At 40.9% G+C, this 20,316-nt stretch overlaps 1 protein-coding gene across 2 annotated transcripts in view; it reads left to right on the top strand.

The window, feature by feature from the left end:
• The window catches only part of RBMS1 (RNA binding motif single stranded interacting protein 1), a 200,793-nt gene that overhangs the window by 11,628 nt on the left and 168,849 nt on the right, over positions 1 to 20,316 (top strand). The gene's annotated exons all lie outside the window — the stretch shown is intronic.

Genomic DNA, 20,316 nt, shown 5'->3' with positions numbered 1-20,316 from the left:
AATAATAATAATAATAATAGTAATGTTAAGGAGTGTGCAGAGGTATCTCTGAATGGTCAAAGATACACATACACAGAGGAAACATGGAGGTTGTGCAAGTACAGCTGACAGCCCAGAGGTACAAGTACTCATTCAGTAATGATACATTACTGAACATCCAGATACATTAAGTGTATAAAATATTACTTACTTTAGCATACAGTGATACCTCGTCTTACGAACTTAATTGGTTCCGGGACGAGGTTTGTAAGGTGAAAAGTTTGTAAGACGAAACAATGTGTCCCATAGGAATCAATGGAAAAGTGATTAATGCGTGCAAGCCCAAAACTCACCCCTTTTGCCAGCCGAAGTGCCCGTTTTTGCGCTACTGGGATTCCCCTAAGGCTCCCCTTCATGGGAAACCCCACCTCCAGACTTTTGTGTTTTTGTGATGCTGTAGGGTGCTTCGCTAGCAACAGAAGTCTGGAGGTGGGGTTTCGAGGACTTCCATGTTTTTGTGATGCTGCAATTTCGCTGAGGCTCTCCTCGTTGGGACTTCCGTTGCCAGCGAAGCGCCCATTTCTGCACTGCTGGGATTCCCCTGCAGCATCACAAAAACACAGAAGTCCGGAGGTGGTGTTTCCCATGAAGGGGAGCCTCAGGGGAATCCCAGCAGCGCAAAAATGGGCGCTTCGCTGGTAGCAGAAGTCTGGAGGCAGGGCATCCCAGTGGTGGCGGCTTGGTTTTGTAAGGTGAAAATAGTTTGGAAGAAGAGGCAAAGAAATCTTAAACCCCCGGTTTGTATCTCGAAAAGTTTGTATGATGAGGGGTTTGTAAGATGAGCTATCACTGGATATCTTAGTCAAGAACAGTACTAGTCACTACACAGTTAAAGCAGTCAATACATCGTAATATATATACGATACTATAAGCTTACTTGTCCAGCTTACAAATACATAAACCATCATTTGAACACACAGTTCTTACTGCAGCATAGTCACAAAGACAAAATAGAAACAGCAGAGAATAGCCGAGAAAGTTACATTCATGAGATGAATGGTTATATAAATGGGATTAATGGATGGATGGACGGACGGATGGATGGATGACTAAAAATGAAGAAATGGATATTTAATTCCCCCCCCTCTTTTTTCAAGCTATCATATATAAACAGAATCTTATGCAAGGACTTAAAGTAGCAAATTTAAATCATAAGAGAAAAAAAATCAGTCAAAAGCAAGAAGTTAGATTCAGAAGTTGAGAAAAAGAGAAATGTAAATGCTAAAGAAGAAGTAACAGTCGCTTTTGGTTATGCACATAAAGCATGAGCTCGGTTATTGTGCTGATCTTGGCAGATCTTACGTAGTGTTTACAATAAAGTTATGGAAATTTGCCTAGTACTGGAGAATGCACAAATAAACCGCATAGTTCTACGATTTTCTTGTGTCAGCATGCTACTAAAAGACGGCCATTGTGTCCCTATGATAGACATTCTTCGATTTTTTTTCACATAAACAGGAATAGAAAACAGCTATTTGTTACTGTCCTCTATGCTCTCTAAAAGGAAGATGATATTTTAGACTTAACATACTGAAATTAGACTGAAATTAGAAGTGAAGTAATAGATAATAATGAAATAGTAAGTTAGTTATGCCATCGTGCTTCTATTTTTTTACATTTTCCACAATATCCATAATCTATTCAACTGCTACACATACTGTAATATCAATCTGTATTCTTTCACTTCATCTCCCTATAGGAAGTATAGGTAAATGTCAGCATTTTTCCTTCCAAGAAAGTCCCTTATGAATATGAGATTAGCAGACAAAAATACTAATACCTTTTAGTGAGTACAGTATCTATTTTTACTAAATATCTTACTTGAACGTGCTTTAATTATATTTGATGTCAACTGTATTGATAGCTGACAATCATGCTGATACGTTTATTGTAGAGTATCAGGTTTCTTGCCAAAAATCCAAACAATAAAACAACTATACCCTAATATATTCCTGTCTCCTTGTATATAAATGAGGAAAGCAAGAATCTTATTTCTCTACATATTTTTGTTAATAATTTTCAAGAATGTGAACAAATTTAATAAGAGGTTATATTGAACATTTGTTGAATTCATACATCATTCCAAGTATAGTTTATTTAATTATGGTTTATTTATTAAACCACAATTATCTGAATTAATAGAAATATTGAGTCATGAGCCCATATGAAACTACAGTAGTTGGATTCACTCAAACACACCTGGAGATTAAAAGGAGAACCATTAATTCAACATGGATTACTCCTTAAATTTTCTTATTATATATTGAAATGTATTAGAATTGCATTTTGTAAAAGAAAATGGAATACTTGAATTATGTATTGCAGTATATTGAAGTTATTCGAGATTAGGTAAATTACAGCGTTGGCAAAAAAAGGAATAATAATCGGAGTATAATACACTGTTAAGCTTCTCTTGTTGTGAAACAGGCTATATAAATATAGAATTGTTTCTTCTATTTCATTATACAGGGCTGTGTAATTCAAGCAATTATATAGACTATTACAGTAAGTCAAGCTTTTGTCAAGGTTATTTCTTAATGGAAGAGAAATAATAATGTTAGGAACATTGTCTGTTATGAATTACTTTCTATTGGAATTACTCACAATTGGGAAAAGAAATGGGAAGAGTCAACTAAAGTTAATATGATAGTACTTAAGACTGACTATTGCAATCTATTCAGTTTAAGCATTGAAAGCCTGTTTATATTCATGCACCTTTAATCAAATTCTGTTCAGTTTAATCAATATAGGGTGAGTAACAATGTTAATAATTTAAATATAATATTTTAAAAACTAAACCCAGCCTATGAATATTCTTTTTAAAAATTCATAAGTTTTGTGAGAAAAGCTATTCAGTTAGACTCAGAAGGAAGTCTTATTGATTTCAGTGAAATCACTTCCAAATAATTTGATATAGAATTGCAGCTGTAATGACAGTGGCTGGTATAGTAGCTGCTAATGGCTCTCCTTTGTGCTAGTATTGTTCATCCTGAGTAGATAAAAGGCTGTCAGTATTTCAGTAATAAATCCTTATTACTAGAGAAGCTGGTAGAGGAAGCTTTTGTAGAGTGCAACTCGGCAAATAGGGGCAGTTGAATAATTACAAAAGATAAAGGAAGTGTTTTGATGTGTGTGAATGAATTAAAGTAGGCCTGCTATATAGATGTTTAATATTAATTTGATAGCACACCAATGTTCATGTGTAAGTACCAACATAATGTTTACATGTCATTTATAAGAACCTTTCTTGTTGGAACTTGTAAAATATCTTCTGGAACTGTTCATGGGTTTGTACTTTATATAGGGAAGAGAAAACTATATCATCTTTTTAGCAGTATTAGTCAGAAATTCTTGGAATTATTGCATACTGCTTTGGAGGATGGTTGAATGAAGGCTTGCAGTAGTTAGAGAGAATCAGCCATTCTGATAATCTTACATTGCTATTTTAACATTTTAATATTTTTAAACATTTGGTTCATACATTGGGCTAAATCATAGTATGATAAGTAATGACTTAAATGAACCATGGCTTCGTGTGATCTCTGCTCTCCTAATGATGGAACAAATACAAATATCAAATGAACATTAGGCATTTTCTGTTAGCTACCAATAATCTTTGTCTTTGATATCCTGTCTGATGATAGATAGGAAGTTTTAGTACAAATTTCTGTTTCAATGATTTAATTATAATTTGCCAAGATTAAATTAACTTTTGTATCAAATTAGATTTTATATCAGGGTTATGTTACATTTGTTTTGTATGTAATACAAATTAGAACAACTGTCTCCCTGAGTTATGACTCTCATCATTCAAAGACGAATCCTTACTTCTTCTTTTTTTACATTTTATATTTTCATATTTCATATTATGCCTTGTGCTATGGCAGTGGTTCTCAACCTTTCCAATGCTGTGACCCCTTAATACAGTTCCTCATGTTATGGTGACCCCCAACCAATTCTCCCAACAGAGCTTTAAATTGATTGGCAGGAAGGTCACAGGGACACCCCCATTGTAAATGCCTGATTGATTGAATTGTAAAAATATGTTCCAGAATAGAAGGCAGAATAGAAGCTTTGGTTGCTAACACCATAGAAAATTTGTCTTTTCCTAAGGTCTTAGGTGACCCCTGTGAAACGGTCATTCAACCCCCCAAAGGGGTCCCAACCCCCAGGTTGAGAACCACTGTGCTATGGTCTATGATCCGTTTGAGGTGGTTAAAAATCAGATAAAAGTGATATTATTGAATGACTATTTGATAAAGTTGTGCCCATGTATTAATGTTAGAGGTTACCTAAGCTCCTCTAGATCTCTAAACTTGGAATTGTAATATCATAATCTTACTTTGGAGTTATTGGGTCTTGATTAAATAATTTAATGTTGCTCTTCAATAGTTTTTTTTACACTTATACTTAGTAATTTTTATGCACAAATGTTATTGTAAATCACTGCCGTTTTTTAAATTGAACAGTTTTCATCATAAATTGAAATGCTTCAAATAAATACATTAAAATGTACATGTTTAATTGATATCCAGTATAATAAACCAGTGTAAATGTTTATTTTATATAAGGAATTAAGTGTTGGGTAGAGCAAGAAACATGTAGATTAAGATACACAGTAAAGCAAAATAAATTAACATTTATTAATGGAAATTTCTGAGAACTGCAGATACAGCAGATAAAGGACTTCTGTGGCTGTGACATGGAAGTAAATATCAACAAATATCAATATCAAAAAAGTAAGATCTGTTTACAAATAATGAGATTGGGTAGATCAGGGTATATTTTGCCATTAAAAATTTTGCTTGAGGTGAAGCAGAATGTTGAGAACAACTGGGGTTGATAAAGAGTGAAACGTCATTTTTTTTGCCATTATAAAAATGTGTAGATAGATGAAAAATCATTCTTAGAATCCTTCTAATATGTTGTTGTTAAAAATGCTAGGTGATTTTGAAGAAGCTTATAACACAAGATAATTTCTTTTATCATTACATTTTTGTTGTGAAAATTAATTTTCTCTAAAATCCAAATCCAAATTTTATAATTTGATCTTTTTTCCAAAATGTCTGTGGCCTATATATATGGTAAGATGATTCTGTACAGAAACAAAACCTTGCTACCACCCTCACTTTGGTTTTTCTTTTTATATTTTTTTTGCTTACTTGGTTTGTTAATGGAAACAGGGCAAAGAATGCTGAACGTCGTATCTGTGGTAAGTATTTTAGGAATGCCATGATACATGCCATGTGGTTCTTTCACATGTTGGAAGATGTTGGTTACATAGTTTATCATTATGCCAAAGGGGCAATTCCTTTCCTCATACACATAAAACATTATTGACTGTCCTTTCTTATAATGATGTATTTGTCAAAACCTTTGACTAAAACATACATGCATAGAGTAAAGGAATTTGTAGCAATAAAGCCCAGAGTTTCCTTGGAGATGGAAATAAGCTTATAGCTTCAGTTCATTTATTAGAATTTAAACATATGTTGCCTTAACAATATAGAAATGATTTTATATGTTCTTGATTATTGTATCTGGAATACCTAGTCTTTCGATTTTACATTTTTCACTTTCATTTTACTACAAACATTAGAATAGAGAAGACTCCAGCTAGTATAGGGTTTTTACAATACAGTATTAACTTTAAAGAGAATAATAAATGCTTTATTTAACAAAATAATCTGCCATAAATAACAAAAAAAGCAAAACTATTGCAGTCCATAGCTATTGGAAATAGGTCTTTTAAGGGTAATAACTGGACTTGTTAAATATTTGTTTATTTGTATTGGTTAGGTTTGTATCCTGTCTCTCCTCCAGGAGCTCAAAGTAGCATACAGATAGTCCTTGAAATACAAGTTGGCTTAGTGACTGTTGTGAGTGGTCCTCAACCAACTCTGGTAATGATAGATTCTGTGGAGGATGAGCCAGGCCCATCTTGATACAGTGGGCCAGTGGTGTTGCCAGCTGATGCAGAGAGTGAGAGTGAGGGAGAAATAGACCTGGGTGAACCTGAAAGACCACCAGAGATGGCAGATATGCCAATGACAGTAGGGTCTGACTTAGAGGAAGAGGAGGAGGACAATGAACCTTTGCTAGATGTCCACTTTAGAAGACTAAGGAAAAGACAAGAATACTTCTCCGTACTGAAGGAGTGGGTCCAGCAGTCACATGGGTTGCTCCTGTCCAATCCGTTGGAACTGAGCCTAGTATTAAAAAAGACTGCTGGATCCGCCCCTTCCCCAGAATTCGCTCAGTTCGCATATCCTGCGGTTGTATTGTGATAGCTCGTTCAACATTCTAACACCTTCCCTTCGATCCTTTCCTTCAAAAAGTAGTAAGATTTATTATCTTTAATTATTTACTTGCACTAATTGCGCCAGCCGTTTTAAAGGGAAAAAAAGAAAAAAAGCGGCTAGGCTTTTTTCCTTGGGAGAAGTTGCGGTTTCGTTTTCCCCCGGCGGTTTTGCCGATTACGATTCCTGCGGCCGCTTGTGGATTCTTCTAATCCTTTGGCCTGGAGGTCCTGGTGCAAGTATTTACCTATTGAATTATTGATTATTTATTGTATACAAAAATATTTAAGGGCTTAAAATATACCTCCTGCGGAGTGAGACGCCTTCTAGTCTCCTGGACTTAGTCGATCGCTTCCCCTTTAAGAAATTTTACGGAGCGATTTTTTTCGGCGCGAAGGCCTTCGCGCCCTTTTTAAATCTAGGCCTCTCGTGTTGGCCTCCTGCCAGCCGCGTAGGCCTCAGTCCACCGCGTGGATCCCGGAGCGGGCCTTGGGGGTCCCAGGCTAAATTCTCCACCGGCTAAGCCTCCAACCAGAGTGCCTTGGTTTACTTAATTACAAAGTTTAGGGAGGCTGGCCCCGCTGGATTTGGGGGCACGAACTCTGGGTTTGCCCAGATTGTCCTCACGTCTCAGCAGCTTCGAGGCCTCGAAGCAGGATCCATTCCTCTTGGGAAGTCCTTGAAATTCTTCTCCTTATTATTCAGTTATTGGCTCAGCCTTGTCTTCTGTTAATTGTCAGACTATGGCTTCTTTTCCCAAGAGAGGCACTACCAAAGGTCCCAAAGAGGTTAGGCCTACTGGTAATTCTACTGAAGTTCCCCAGGCCTCTTCCTCCTCTTCCTCAGGCACCCATTCCTTAGCCAAGCCCACCAGGGCTGAGAAGAGAAGGGACCCAGCCCTACAAAAAATACATGATAAACCAGCCAAACTTTTAAGGTGCAGGCCCAAGTACTTATCAATCCAACCCCCCCGGAGGCCTCTAACCTGCCTCTTTCTGGGGTTCCTGTGCTATCCCTGGATGAGCCAAACCTAAATCCACCCCAACCTAACCTATGGGGTTTAGGTCCAGAGGAGCCAGATATTACCGAGGATTCCTCCCAGCCAGAATCTGCTCAGGCCCTCAGGGATCCTCCGGCTTTTCCGGCTGATATTTCTTCCTTGCCACCGGAGTTTCAGTCTATCTTGACTATTCTGACTAACACCATTGACGCTAAACTCTCATCTTTCAATGTGCCTTCTCTGTCTCATCCCTCTCCACGCTCCTCCCGTCCCGTGAGTTCTTCTCCTTCCTACAGAGCCCCAGCCATGGAGGTCTCTGACTCCTCTCAGGAAGAGGATGAGGACGTGGATGCAGAAGAGGATGATGATCCATTTCAGCGTCTGTCGGAAGATGAGGAATCTCAGATTAAGATTCCAGCCCCAGCTGCTATCTTTCCTTCGCAGCTTTTCAAATCTCTCCTGCTTAAAGCTAGAGTATCCACGGGGCTAGCCGGGCAAGAAAAACAGGCTACTTCTTCCTCAGATCCTCCGGAGGTAAATCTTCCTTATTTCATGAAAGAACAGGAAGACAATGAGGTAATTCCTATGCCCAAGTTGTTTAAGGATGCCTTGCTTAAACAGTGGGACCACCCAACTGCTGGCTTTACTCCCACTCCCAAGGACAAGAAGCTCTACAAGCTCTCCTCCGTCTATGAGGAACTCCTAACATGTCCCAAGCCAGATGAACCAGTGAAGACTCTCCACTCGACTGCCACCATGCCTGGCGAAGCAGAGGAGGTCCTCCGACCAGAGGACAAACGACTTGAGCAATGCTCAAAAGGAGTCTTCTTGCAGACTCATTGGCCTTTAAGAGTGCTGCAGCGGCATCCTTCTTTTCCAGAGCTATGCTCTTGTGGCTTCGTCAGCTCCAACCACACCTGCCTTCAGATGACTTACGGGGCCAACAGGATTTCAACAAAATCTTCGCAGCTGCCCAATATGTAGCAGATGCTACCCTCCAATCTTCCAGATTTGCAGCCAGGTCAGTAGCAGCCTCCACAACGGCCAGAAGACTTCTATGGCTCCGCCCTTGGCAGGCGGGAGTAAGACAGAAGTGGCAGTTAGCCATGGGTCCGCTGAAACGTGACCTCCTCTTCGGAGACCTTCTGGACCCTCTCCTTACAGAGACCACAGGCAAGGAAAAGGTCTTGGGACCTACCACCAAGAAGGCCCCTAAACCGTAGCCCTTTCGGCGCACAGGGCGTCAACAGGATCAGGGCTTCGCATTTCAAAGGAGTCCAGGTCAGTATTCCCCTCGGTTTCGATCCCAATCTAGAACCACCAGGGGCAGAGGTTCCTGTTATCAGAGAGGATCCTCTTCTACCAGGGCTTCCAAAAGAACCAGATGGTAAGTTTTCCTCCTTTCCCATAGGCGGTCGCCTAGCCTGGTTTTCTTCCGCCTGGCACCGTTCTTGTAAGGACCCCTGGGTCATTGACACTGTGGAAAGGGGCCTAAGGTTAGAGTTCTTTTCACCTCCCCCTAACCGTTTTATTTCTTGTCCTTCTCCCAGTTCCCCTCCATCTCGTATCCGAATGGAGGAGGCTATTTCTCATTATTTGACTATTAGAGCTATTCAACCGGTCCCCTCTCTCAGAGAGGTTTAGGTTTTCTCCCATCCCCTTCATGGTCCCTAAGACCCCTGGAGGCTGGAGAGCCATCTTAGATCTAAAAAAATTGAACCGGTTCATAAAATATAGGATTTTCAAAATGCATTCCTTCTTCCATTTTTAGCAGCTCTACATCGGGGAGACTTTATGGTGTCTCTGGATCTCACGGAGGCCTTCCTCCATATCCCCATTGTCAAGGTCCATAGGAAATTTCTGCGCTTTGCCTTTCAAGGCAGGCATTTTCAGTATAGGGCCATGCCATTTGGGCGCTACTCAGCTCCCAGAGTCTTCACTAAACTCTTGGGATCCTTGGCGGCTCATATCCGGGCTTCTCCCATTCATATTTTATGTTATTTAGATGACATTTTAATTCATGGAAATTCCAGAACTGGGTGGCGGCAGACCTCTCTTTTACCATGTCGGTTCTACAGAATCATGGTTTCTCCATAAATCTTAAAAGGAGCCACCTTGATCCATCCACTTCCATTCTGCATCTGGGAACTATCATTAATTCTGAGTTATCCCAGGTTTTCCTCTCCACTGAGAGAAAACGCAGCTTTTTGGATCTCATTGCTCGCATCCTGCCCCAGCAATCTACCTCCATGGCCACCCTATCTTCCCTTTTGGGTAAAATGGTGTCATCTCTTGGTATTGTCCCCTGGGCCTGTCTTCACGCCAGGGAACTACAGTGGTTTCTATTACCTTCCAGAGATCGGGCCACAGCAACTCGAATCGTCGCCATTCCACCGACGGTTCGCAGATCCCTCAAGTGGTGGACTTCTCCAGCCCTAGACAAGGGATCTCCCTTCCAGTGCCCCGACCAGTTGTAGTCACCACAGATGCCAGCCTCTCGGGCTGGGGAGCCCACGCCCAGGGTCTTTTAGCTCAGGGCACATGGTCACTGGAGGAGGCTTCTAGGCCCGTCAATTGATTAGAATTAAGAGCCGTGTCTCTAGCTCTACAACAATTCCAATCTCACATCTCCAACCAGCATGTGCTGATTTTCACCGACAATATAGCCACCAAAAGCCATATTTGCAGACAGGGAGGCACAAGAGCCTAGGCCCTCAGGAGGGAGGCCCTGAAGTTAGGCCTTTGGGCAGAGAAGAATCTCCAGTCGCTTCTAGCCGACCACATCTCGGGGAGCCTCAACGTCCAAGCGGACTGGCTCTCGCGAGCGACCATAGATTCAGGCGAGTGGAATCTCCATCAGTCACTGTTCCACCAAATCTGCCTCAGGTTCGGCCATCCAGTGTTGGATCTATTGGCGACCAAAGCCAATGCCCAGCTCCCTCACTTCATCTCCAGGTTCCCGTCTCCGGGAGCAGAGGCAATCACCGCTCTCAGGAGTCCTTGGCCTCCAGGTCTATTGTATGCCTTCCCTCCAATTCCAATTCTGCCAAACGTGATCAACAAAATCCTCCTGGAGAAGGCCCGAGTAATTCTGATTGCCCCTCACTGGCCTCGCAGGCCCTGGTTCGCGGACCTCCAACAATGTCCGTTCAGGACCCCTGGCGACTCCTCGTTTCGGAGGATATGTTGCGACAGGGGGCCTCCTTCCATCCAGACCCAGAGTGGTTCCACCTCACCGCCTGGTTATTATCCGGAGGGACTTAGACCTGCGAGGGTATGACCCGGACACAGTGGAAATAATCCTGAAGTCTAGAAGAGGGTCTACCAACCGGATCTACGACCATACTTGGTCCAAATTCCATCAGTGGTGCTTGCAGGAGGGCTTATCTCCCCTGTGTCTTCCCATCCACAGGATAATCACCTTCCTCACGAAAGGCTCCCACCAAGGCCTCTCTACCAGCACCATCCGCCGACACCTGGCCGCCATCTCTTCCGTCTTGGCGGGGCCTCGCAGGCTGCCCCTCCGCTCCCTTCCAGAAATCCAAGAATTTCTAAGAGGAGTGGCCAACCTCAGGCCTTCTAAAATCCACAGATATCTCACCTGGGACTTGCCACGGGTTCTCCACTCTCTTACTCAGGCACCTTACGAACCCCTGAACTCTGCGTCCCTCAGGTACCTATCCTTCAAGGTAGCATTCCTGGTGGCGATTACATCCGCCCGACGCATATATGAGTTGGCAGCCCTTTCTATCAGTCAGGACCTTTGTCAGTTTCACCAGGACAAGGTGGTTCTGCGACTGGACCCCACCTTTCTACCAAAGGTCAGTTCCATGTCCCACAGATCTCAGGATATCATATTACCTTCCGTCTGCCTCCAACGAGAGCATCCCCTGGCAACTAGATGGCACACTCTGGATCTCACTAGAGCGCTAAAGGTTTATATCCAACGCACAAGATCCATCCGGAGGTCTGAAGCACTCTTCATAGCCTACCATCCCAGATCCTTGGGATCCAGAGTGTCTTCTACAGTAATAGGTCGTTGGATCAGAGGGACCATCTCTAAGGCCTACGAGACAGCTTCCCTTTCCATTCCAAGGAATATTACAGCGCATCCCACCAGAAGTGCTGCCACATCTGCCGCTTGGGCGACTCAGGCTCCGTTGGAAGAAGTCTGCAAAGCAGCCACTTGGGCCTCGCCAAATTCCTTCATCAACGATTCGTACGCATCAGCGGACGCTGCCTTCGGCAGAAGAGTACTCCAATCCGTTATCTCTCACGATAGCAATGTACTCCCACCCTAGGGACCTATCTCTTGGGTATGTCCCATGTGACTGCTGGACCCACTCCTTCAGTACGGAGAATAGGCGTTGATTGCTTACCTGAACGCCTCTTCTCGTACGGTGAGTGGGTACAGCAGTCACTTCCCTCCCTTTGTGTGGTCTTCTTTTCCTTCTATTCTATTTTCTTATAACACTTGAGAGTTGAACTTTAAAGAGCTTCACTACTGAGCCTAGTCTATGGATTCGCGAATTCTGGGGAAGGGGCGGATCCAGCAGTCTTTTTTAATACTAGGCTCAGTTCCAACGGATTGGACAGGAGCAACCCATGTGACTGCTGTACCCACTCACCGTACGAGAAGAGGCGTTCAGGTAAGCAATCAACGCCTATTTTATGGGAAAAGGAAGTAGTCTGTAGTTTGTTAACTCTGGGGAATTGTTGACCACTCCCCATAGGTATTTAAGGGTGGCGGATAGGAAATTCAGGGTGGAGTTTCAATGTTTTGTTGAGGTTTGAGGTTTCAGCCAGGTTACGCTAGCCAACTGTAATTTCCCTGCTAAAACCCTTTGAGTAAAAGTGCCTGTCTGCGGAGATGTTGGAAAGCTGTAAATGTAAGTTGGTGAAACTGGAGATTCTATCTCATAAAGGAATTTGCAATTAGCTTTGATCTTCAGCCACAGCCTAGCTGCAGGACTGTTATCTTTTAACTCCTCTCACCGAGAAGCTGCCAAAATGAACTCGCATGCATGAATTTGGCTTGTATAAATGACGCTTGCTATATAAAAAGATTGATCTGAAATATCAGCGCATGGACTCCTCCTTTGTTCTCAGTCTCCATGGGCCCGGGATAGAACAGTGACCATTCAAAGTTACAATGGCACTTTAAAAAAAGGTGACTTAACTTACAACCATTGCAGCATCCCTGTGGTCATGTGATGAACATTCAGATTCTTGGCAACTGACTCATATATATATGTGGTGATTGCTGTGTCCTCATGTGGTGACCTTTTGTGACCTTCTGACAAGCAAAGTCAATGGGGAAGCCACATTCATTTAACAACCATGTTACTAACTTAATAACTGCAGTAGTTCACTTAAAAGCTGTGGCAAGAAAGGTGGCAACATGGGGCAAAATTCACTTAACATTTATTTACATAGTAACATTTGTTAAGTGAATGTTACAGCATAGTCATTGTATGTTGTTTTTTGTGATGGTTTCTTTTCAAAAAGGGCTGCAAAAATCAGTCAAGTGGACACCTGGTCCACTTGACAAAGAACGACCCTTTAATGAAATTAGGGGACAAGTACTGTATTCTCCAGCAAGGAAATACTGTACTGTTATAAAGCAGACACAGTATCTTACAAAAATCTCATTGTGAATATTTAACAAGAGTCTCTGAAGATGAGATACTCCTTTCCAAGTGTGCCCCTGCTTGACCTAAGGAGGAATGCTGCTGGCCGTTTCCAGTGTTACTATTTTTATCCATGGAAGTCCACTCGCAAATAACCACTGTGATAAAAATAGTAACATTTGGAAAACCCTGAGAAAGGTATTTTCCATTTCCGAGACAATGAAACTTCCCCTAGTTTATCAAACTTTGAATACAAACATCTTGTCTTCATGCCATACCTAGCAAGTATATTCTGAATTGTTGGTTCTTCTAAGGATGTTATATCTTCCCCTGCAGTATAGCTTTTCTTTTTCTTCAGGGAGCAGAAAATCAAAATGAGTCTAGCAGAATCTTTTCCGACAGACATAAAAAGGCCCAACTTTTTGTGAATTGCAGCTCACTTGACCAGATGCATAGACTGACTTGGATGATGAAGGATTTAAATGGAGGTCTGAGAAGGGGGCTGAAGATAATGCAATTATGCAGGTTACATGAAAGATGAACTAACAGTAGTTTATCAACAAACTGTTGTAATGTTAAAAAAAACCCTAATTACATTTGTTGAAACCTTCTGATATATGTTTGTTCAGCAATCTCTTGTTTCATGCTTCTGTTAAGTCTCGATTTTTTAAAAATGGTTCCTTTGAGATCTGTTCAATCCTATCTTTTTTCCTCATCACCCCATCCCACTTCAAACCATACATCAGTCTAGCCACTCCATTCATTTGATAATGTGAACTGAAGTACAAGATAATGCTACATGAAGTACAATCTGTAAACTCTTCAAACTATTATACTGATTAACTATTTTAGTCTGTCACAAGGACAACTGAAATTAACTTTATCCTGATTCCCTGAGATTTGAAAATGTCTGATTTAGTTAACTAGGTCCTTTCCATTGTTTCTTTAATTTGTTATTATGAGGATTTTTTAAACATATCATTACTTCAAATGAGTATTGTTCATAGATTTTGCATTACAGGGCAAAGAGGAAAGAATTTACTGGATGGATTTATTAGAAAAACATTCATTAGATGAAGATCAAGATAATACTTTGTTCCCCAAATGTATCTAGCAATTCTTTTTATGTTCCAAAAGTCTGTAAATGGATGTAAATCAATTTCTTCATCTATTATCCTTATTAGCAATTGCCTTTTTTCTCAATTGTGCCACTGTTCTAGTTCTCTCTCTCTCTCTCTCTCTCTCTCTCTGTGTGTGTAGATTATTGTGATTTCGGTTTTTCCCCCATGTAATATTTTGAGTGTTTCACTCAATTTACTCAATTACTCAAAATATTAAATGGGAAAAAACCCAAAATCACAACAATCTACATACATATACCCATGAAAATCTACAAACTCATCTACAAAATCAACAATCTACAAAAAAAATCTACAAAAACAAACACACACACACATGAGATATAATATAAAACTGAATTTCAGTTCCTTCAGTATTATGCAACATTGTCAAAGCTAGGGGGCTTTATAGCATGATCTTTGCTTTTTACCATATAATTTAAAGAATATAATTTCCTATTCATCTTGAGGTGCCGTATTAGGCAATAATTTAAAATCTGAGTGGTTCTTTTGTCTACTGGAAAATGAATGTAAGTAATTAGAGAAGGATCTTTAAAATGTGGTCAGAGCGTTTGAATACATTTCATTAAAAGAAGCTTGATTAAACAAAAGCAGATCTCAAACACCGAGGGGTTTGCTTGCCTGGTAAATGACCATTTACAGTGCTGTGTTGTGTTATGTTATTTGATAAGAGGTACTTATAATCTTCTCAATCATACATTTTATGGCATTTTGTCTAAAGTCAGTTTTTAATTTCTGTGGTGGCTGTGTGAAAAATATAAAGCAAATCTTTGGTTAACAAAGTTTAACTTCTTACCCTTTAATAATACACTGATTGCCAAAGTATAGCAATCTAATTTTTCACCGTTCAAAGAAGGTGAACTGAGAATAGCATTTTAAAGAATATTATAGGGGGTGGGATGAGAACAATATGCCGCATTAACAAAAAAACTAATTCTTGATCTCACACACAGTTATAATAGTTTGCCAGATAAGTGTATCTTACAAGAATAATACGTGATTATTCTCACATAGCTGGCCTCCCAATTGTAAGTCTCTCTCAGTAACTGATTATAATCAAATAATATTTTCTTTAATCTTTAAAAAATATGACTAAGGTTTCCATACTTTGCTCACCTCCAAGTGTTTATACCGTTCATAATCTAGGGCTGATAGACATTGTGAAGTCTAACACATCGGGAGTTTATCCTCTGTTACAGTAGCATGCAATTTTCTAATTTCATGGATACATTGTTCCCAAATAGTCAGATAATATTGCTCCTTTATATTAAGGGATCTCTTTTAAGTACAGTCTTTAGCTACCTCTAGTTCGTTCTAGCCAACCTTCAGAATCCCCTCTTATCATCTGTTTATTTTCCAATCAACAAAATTTTCCCATGGGAGGATATCTTATAGTTATAATTTCAAAGTCTTAATATATTCTGCTGAGTCTATTAGGTCCACCCATAATCTTCCTTTTTCCCAGGCTAAATGTATGATGCATTCCCTGCACGTATTCCTTATAGGCCTTTCTTTCTTGGTACCTTGTAATCTTAGTTCCCCTCTGGATATGGTCCAGTTTGTCAATATCTTTCATAAAATGTAGCACTCTTGAACAAAACACAAATTTTAGGCACAGTTTGATCAATGCAAAATAAGAGTAAAATGGCTTATCTTGGCACCATAACAAACTCAACATACTAACCCTCCTGTAGATTTTGCATTCATCCCTGCTACCTTTCTCTTTGTACAGGAGGATAGAATTGGCATTCCTCCAATCATTAGACACTGATACAGATTTATGTATATCTGTTATTTTCTGCATTTCTTGCCTTTTAACAGACTATTGTGTGATGCATTCTAGGACAGTGGCCCCCAACCTTTTGGGCACCAGGGACCAGTTTCATGGAGATAACTTTTCCCGCAGACCGGAGTGGGTGTGGTTTCATGTGCTGCCTGCATCCCACAGATGGGGCTTCACTGGTTTGCGTGAACCAGTTTCTGGCATGCCACAGAATGCTCCTGGTTCACAAACTGGAGATTGGGGATCCCTGTTCCAAAAAATAATTATTTCTAGATACACATTACGGCGTATAATATCTTTCACTCATACTCTTGGGGTTCTTTTTGCATAATTTATATCTCTCTCTTATATGCATTTTTCTCATCCCCAAATGGACAGGTTGTGGACAGGTGCCATGAATAGGCACTACAGAATGTGAGTGCTTGGGTGCCATGGGTGTTATGAGACATAGGTAGGCATGTGAAAAAGTGACAGGAGTTGGAGCAACTTACCAAAATGACTTGTGCCTTCCTCATTGGCTTGTGGTAAGCCAGCAGAGAATGTCACAAAAGATGGTCACATGATCCTGGGATGTTAGAATGATTATAATTGTGAGATGATTACCAAGTGCCTGATTTATGATGATGTGATCATGTGGATGTTACATCAGCCACAACTTTGAGGACTTGTTCAGCACAACATAACTTCTGAACAGAAGCTGAATGAATGGGTATAATCCAATGACTACCTGTAGAGCAATTAAGGTATTATACCCACTGAAAACCATGGAAACTCATTCTTTTAGCTCAACCTACTGCACAGGGTTCTTGTTCTGGAAAAAAATGTGATGAGTTGACACTATTTTTTGATGAGTGGACATCATTATTCATTCTTATTAATAGGGATGAAATAGTTGAGGATGTGAAAGTCATAGGACTTTGCGAGAGAGTGAACGTTGGCTTCACATCTACATTTTATCTCTCTGTTTCCTGTGTTCATACAAAAGTAGGCTCCAGTTTTTGCTCTAGAAAATACAAACTAAAATTAAGGATTATTGGGTAGTTTGCATATAATCTACTTTTGGGAAAGAAATCTTCAGCAGATGAGTTGTCAGTTGCAATAATGAGAAAAAATCATTTGGGAAATAGATTCATATATTAATATGCTAAAAGAAAATTACTTTTAAAATGCTCAGCTTTGGCTAATCAGCCAAAATTGGCCTGAATCTAATATCTTTAATAAATGATAGGTCTCAGCTGGTCTAGGCCGGTCCTATTAGCAACAAAGGAAGCCATGATACGGACTCAATGACAACTAAACACAGCTTTAATTGCCACAAATAGGCCGGAGCCTCAGAACATGATGAGTAGGAAATCCCTTGTAAAGTTAGTGCTGGGAGTATCCACTTCTCAGGGCCTTTTAAAGTTTCTGAAACCACCCAATGTCCGTCCAGCTGCCCATATCGATCAGTAACCACAATCTGGCAGCCCGCAGCATTTGGGCTGCGCAAACCCAGCCATTGCGGTAGCTGCCTGGGCCAGCGGTTCTCCTTGTTGCCCAGAACGACGCACCAGGTAGCGTGTGGCCACTGTGGAAAGCTGCAGAGACCGATCAGCTGGGCGGTGTGGGTTTGGCTGAGAACACCTAAGCCATTTGGCACTGTCAGATATTGGTCCACTGCCTGTGGGCTGCCGCTTCACTCGTTACTCCTGCTGCATGAGTTCAGCGGCAAACACCCCAGCTGTTTGGTACTGTTAGATGTCGAGCCAGTGGTGGCAAGCACTTCCTCTGCAACCCCCCCTCCAGGTATGGTGAGCCCCAGGCCAAGGCTTGACAGGCGGGTCAAGGGGCCATCTATAATGCTGTTTTCAGTCTCTCTCCCCTCTCCCCCGATGCCTTGTATCTTGTCTGCTCACTCTTTTAGGGTTCTTGGGGTTGCGATCCTGGTTCCATTTCTGGAATGGGCACAAACTCCATCTTATTCATATGGAAGGCGGTGAACCCGGTGCTACTATGCACTGCATTATTTTATGCCGCCTCTGCAAAGAGAAGGAGGCTTGCCCATTTCTTCTGTTGAGAAGAGACATAACATCTCAGATAGCGTTCCATCATGGCATTTGCTCTTTGACTGCCCTGTTAGTGCTGGGGTGATGCTGAGCTCCAGCTTTGGAAGGAACCTATCATGGGTATGAAGTCACGCCAGATTTTGGCAGGGAACTGCACCCCCCTGTCTGAGATGAAATGCCGAGCACTCCATGGAGTTGGTAGATGTGCCCAATAAACAGTTTTGCTAGCTGCCGTACCACTAACAGTTTCTGTAGCATCTGCTGCACTAACTGGTTGTGCTTATTAGGATGTTTATCCAACACCTCATTGACAAGTTGCATGAACACAGCTAGGGCTCCCTGTAGCCCAAATGGCATCATCTGGAACTGGTAGCTCCTTAAGGAACAATTGAACATTTTCTTCCACTCATCCCCTGGTCTAATCTGGACCTGTGGTAAACCTCCGGTAGATCTAATTTGGTAAAAAAACATCACCCTGCCAAGGTTGCAAGCATGTCTTTCATCAGGGGCAGGGGTATAGCGTTCTACACAGACCCCATTAAGTCCTCAGAAGTCAGAGGGGGCATGGTCAACATCACAGCACTATGGGGTTCTCCCATGCTCTGTAGAAAACCCTGAATCCCAGCTGTTTGGAGACCTGGAACCAGATTGGAACCAGGTCAGATATGCCCTGGAGGGGCATTGAAGAAAAGAAGCAGCAGTCTGGTGGTCTGGGGGGACTTGCAAACCCCCAGGGAACCAGCACCAGCCTCTTGGCCAGCAGCGACTCTGTCATCATTAGCTGGGACGGACACAATTGCAATGACTGAAATTGAGAGATCCTGGATTGTCTGGGTGACAAGATCTTTGTGTTGGAGAGAGCTGAAGAAGTGCTGAAGCTGGGTGAGTGTTTGGACAATTTAATGACAAAAGAAAAAAAATTAAATTCAAAAGGAGACAAAGAGACTCTAAAATGGAATGAGCGGCTATCTATCAATTGGAAGTACCATAGAGAGAATTAAAGAACAAGTTTTAAAAGCCCAAATTTGAGGATGTCTTTATAATTGGACTTGGTGGAAGCTAAAGAGCCTGAAAAATAATGAAGAATTTGAAGAAAATATTTTACAAATGCTAACTGCACTTAAAATTATTTGGAGACTTTTGTAAAAGAGCTGTTTTGTTAGATTGGGAACATAACACCATCTGCTGGTTAAAAGGAAATATTTTAACAGACTATGGAAAGCTTGAATTAACTGATAGCAGGAACCTGACTTTGACCATAACACAATACAGTAACTAGGAATTTGAAAGGATGTGAAAGCAGTGTGCCTTGTGCTGGAGTGTTTGATTGTGCATTATTTTGGTGATAGAAGATAAAAAGATTTTGGACTGGATTGGACTGAAATATAAAGAGATTATGTGGACTTAAGTGCAAATAAAACATAACTATGAACTTGGTGAATTGTGAACTTGACAAGATGGAGGCGTGTATCTATGAAGAATTGATTGGAATGTTAAAATACATCTATAAAGATATAAAAACGTATCTTTTGGAAATCAGAGGTGAAAAGAAAATAGAAATGAAACTGGATCATAAAGAACACTTAGAATTTACAATGGTGGATAAGGGAAATGAAGAAAATGAAGAGTAAGGAGATTACACAGATGAAAAAGGGACTGAAAATAAAAAACAGAATGATTACACTGGGATTTACAGTGATAAGAAAAGAGTAAGAGGGGAGCATTGGTATCAGGAGAAGCAATTAAAAATAAGGGAGTTAATAGGGAGAAGAGACTAGAAAAATTGAGAGCAGACTTACACAAATAATATACTTAAAGGGGGGAAAATGAATTTGGAAAAAAAATTATTGGCATAAAAATATAAGAAAAAAAGAAAAAGTTAAGATAAGGGGTACCTACAGGAAGTAGAAATTTTGAGAGACCAAAAGAGAATGGATGAAGGTCAATAGAAAGGAATTTTTAAAAGAATTACTATTTTACACTTAATTATGTTAACACTATCAGTTGTGTATAAGTGTATATAATTAATCAGCATAATTATCTTGTTAAAGGGGTTTTTTATATAAGTTAATAATTCTATATTAGATTGGAACATGCTGGTTTGAATTAAATTTTGAGGAATAAAGAAAAGAAGAGGAATAAATTAGACTATACAGTGATCTCTCGATTATCGCGAGGGTTACGTTCCAAGACCTCTCGCGATAATCGGTTTTTCGCGATATAGTGGAAACACCATCTGCGCATGCGCGCCCTTTTTTCCCATGGCCGCGCATGCACAGATGGTGGAGCCGGTGGCTGGGGAGGTGGATTCGCCGCCCCCACCAGCCCTTCCTGCTCTGGGTCAGAGCCGCAGAAACCTTCGCCTCGCCGAGGCTGCGTCT

This window comes from Erythrolamprus reginae, chromosome 1, assembly GCF_031021105.1.
Source record: "Erythrolamprus reginae isolate rEryReg1 chromosome 1, rEryReg1.hap1, whole genome shotgun sequence".
NCBI classification, from domain to species: Eukaryota; Metazoa; Chordata; class Lepidosauria; order Squamata; family Dipsadidae; genus Erythrolamprus; species Erythrolamprus reginae.
This window is presented reverse-complemented; position numbering and strand designations above follow the sequence as displayed.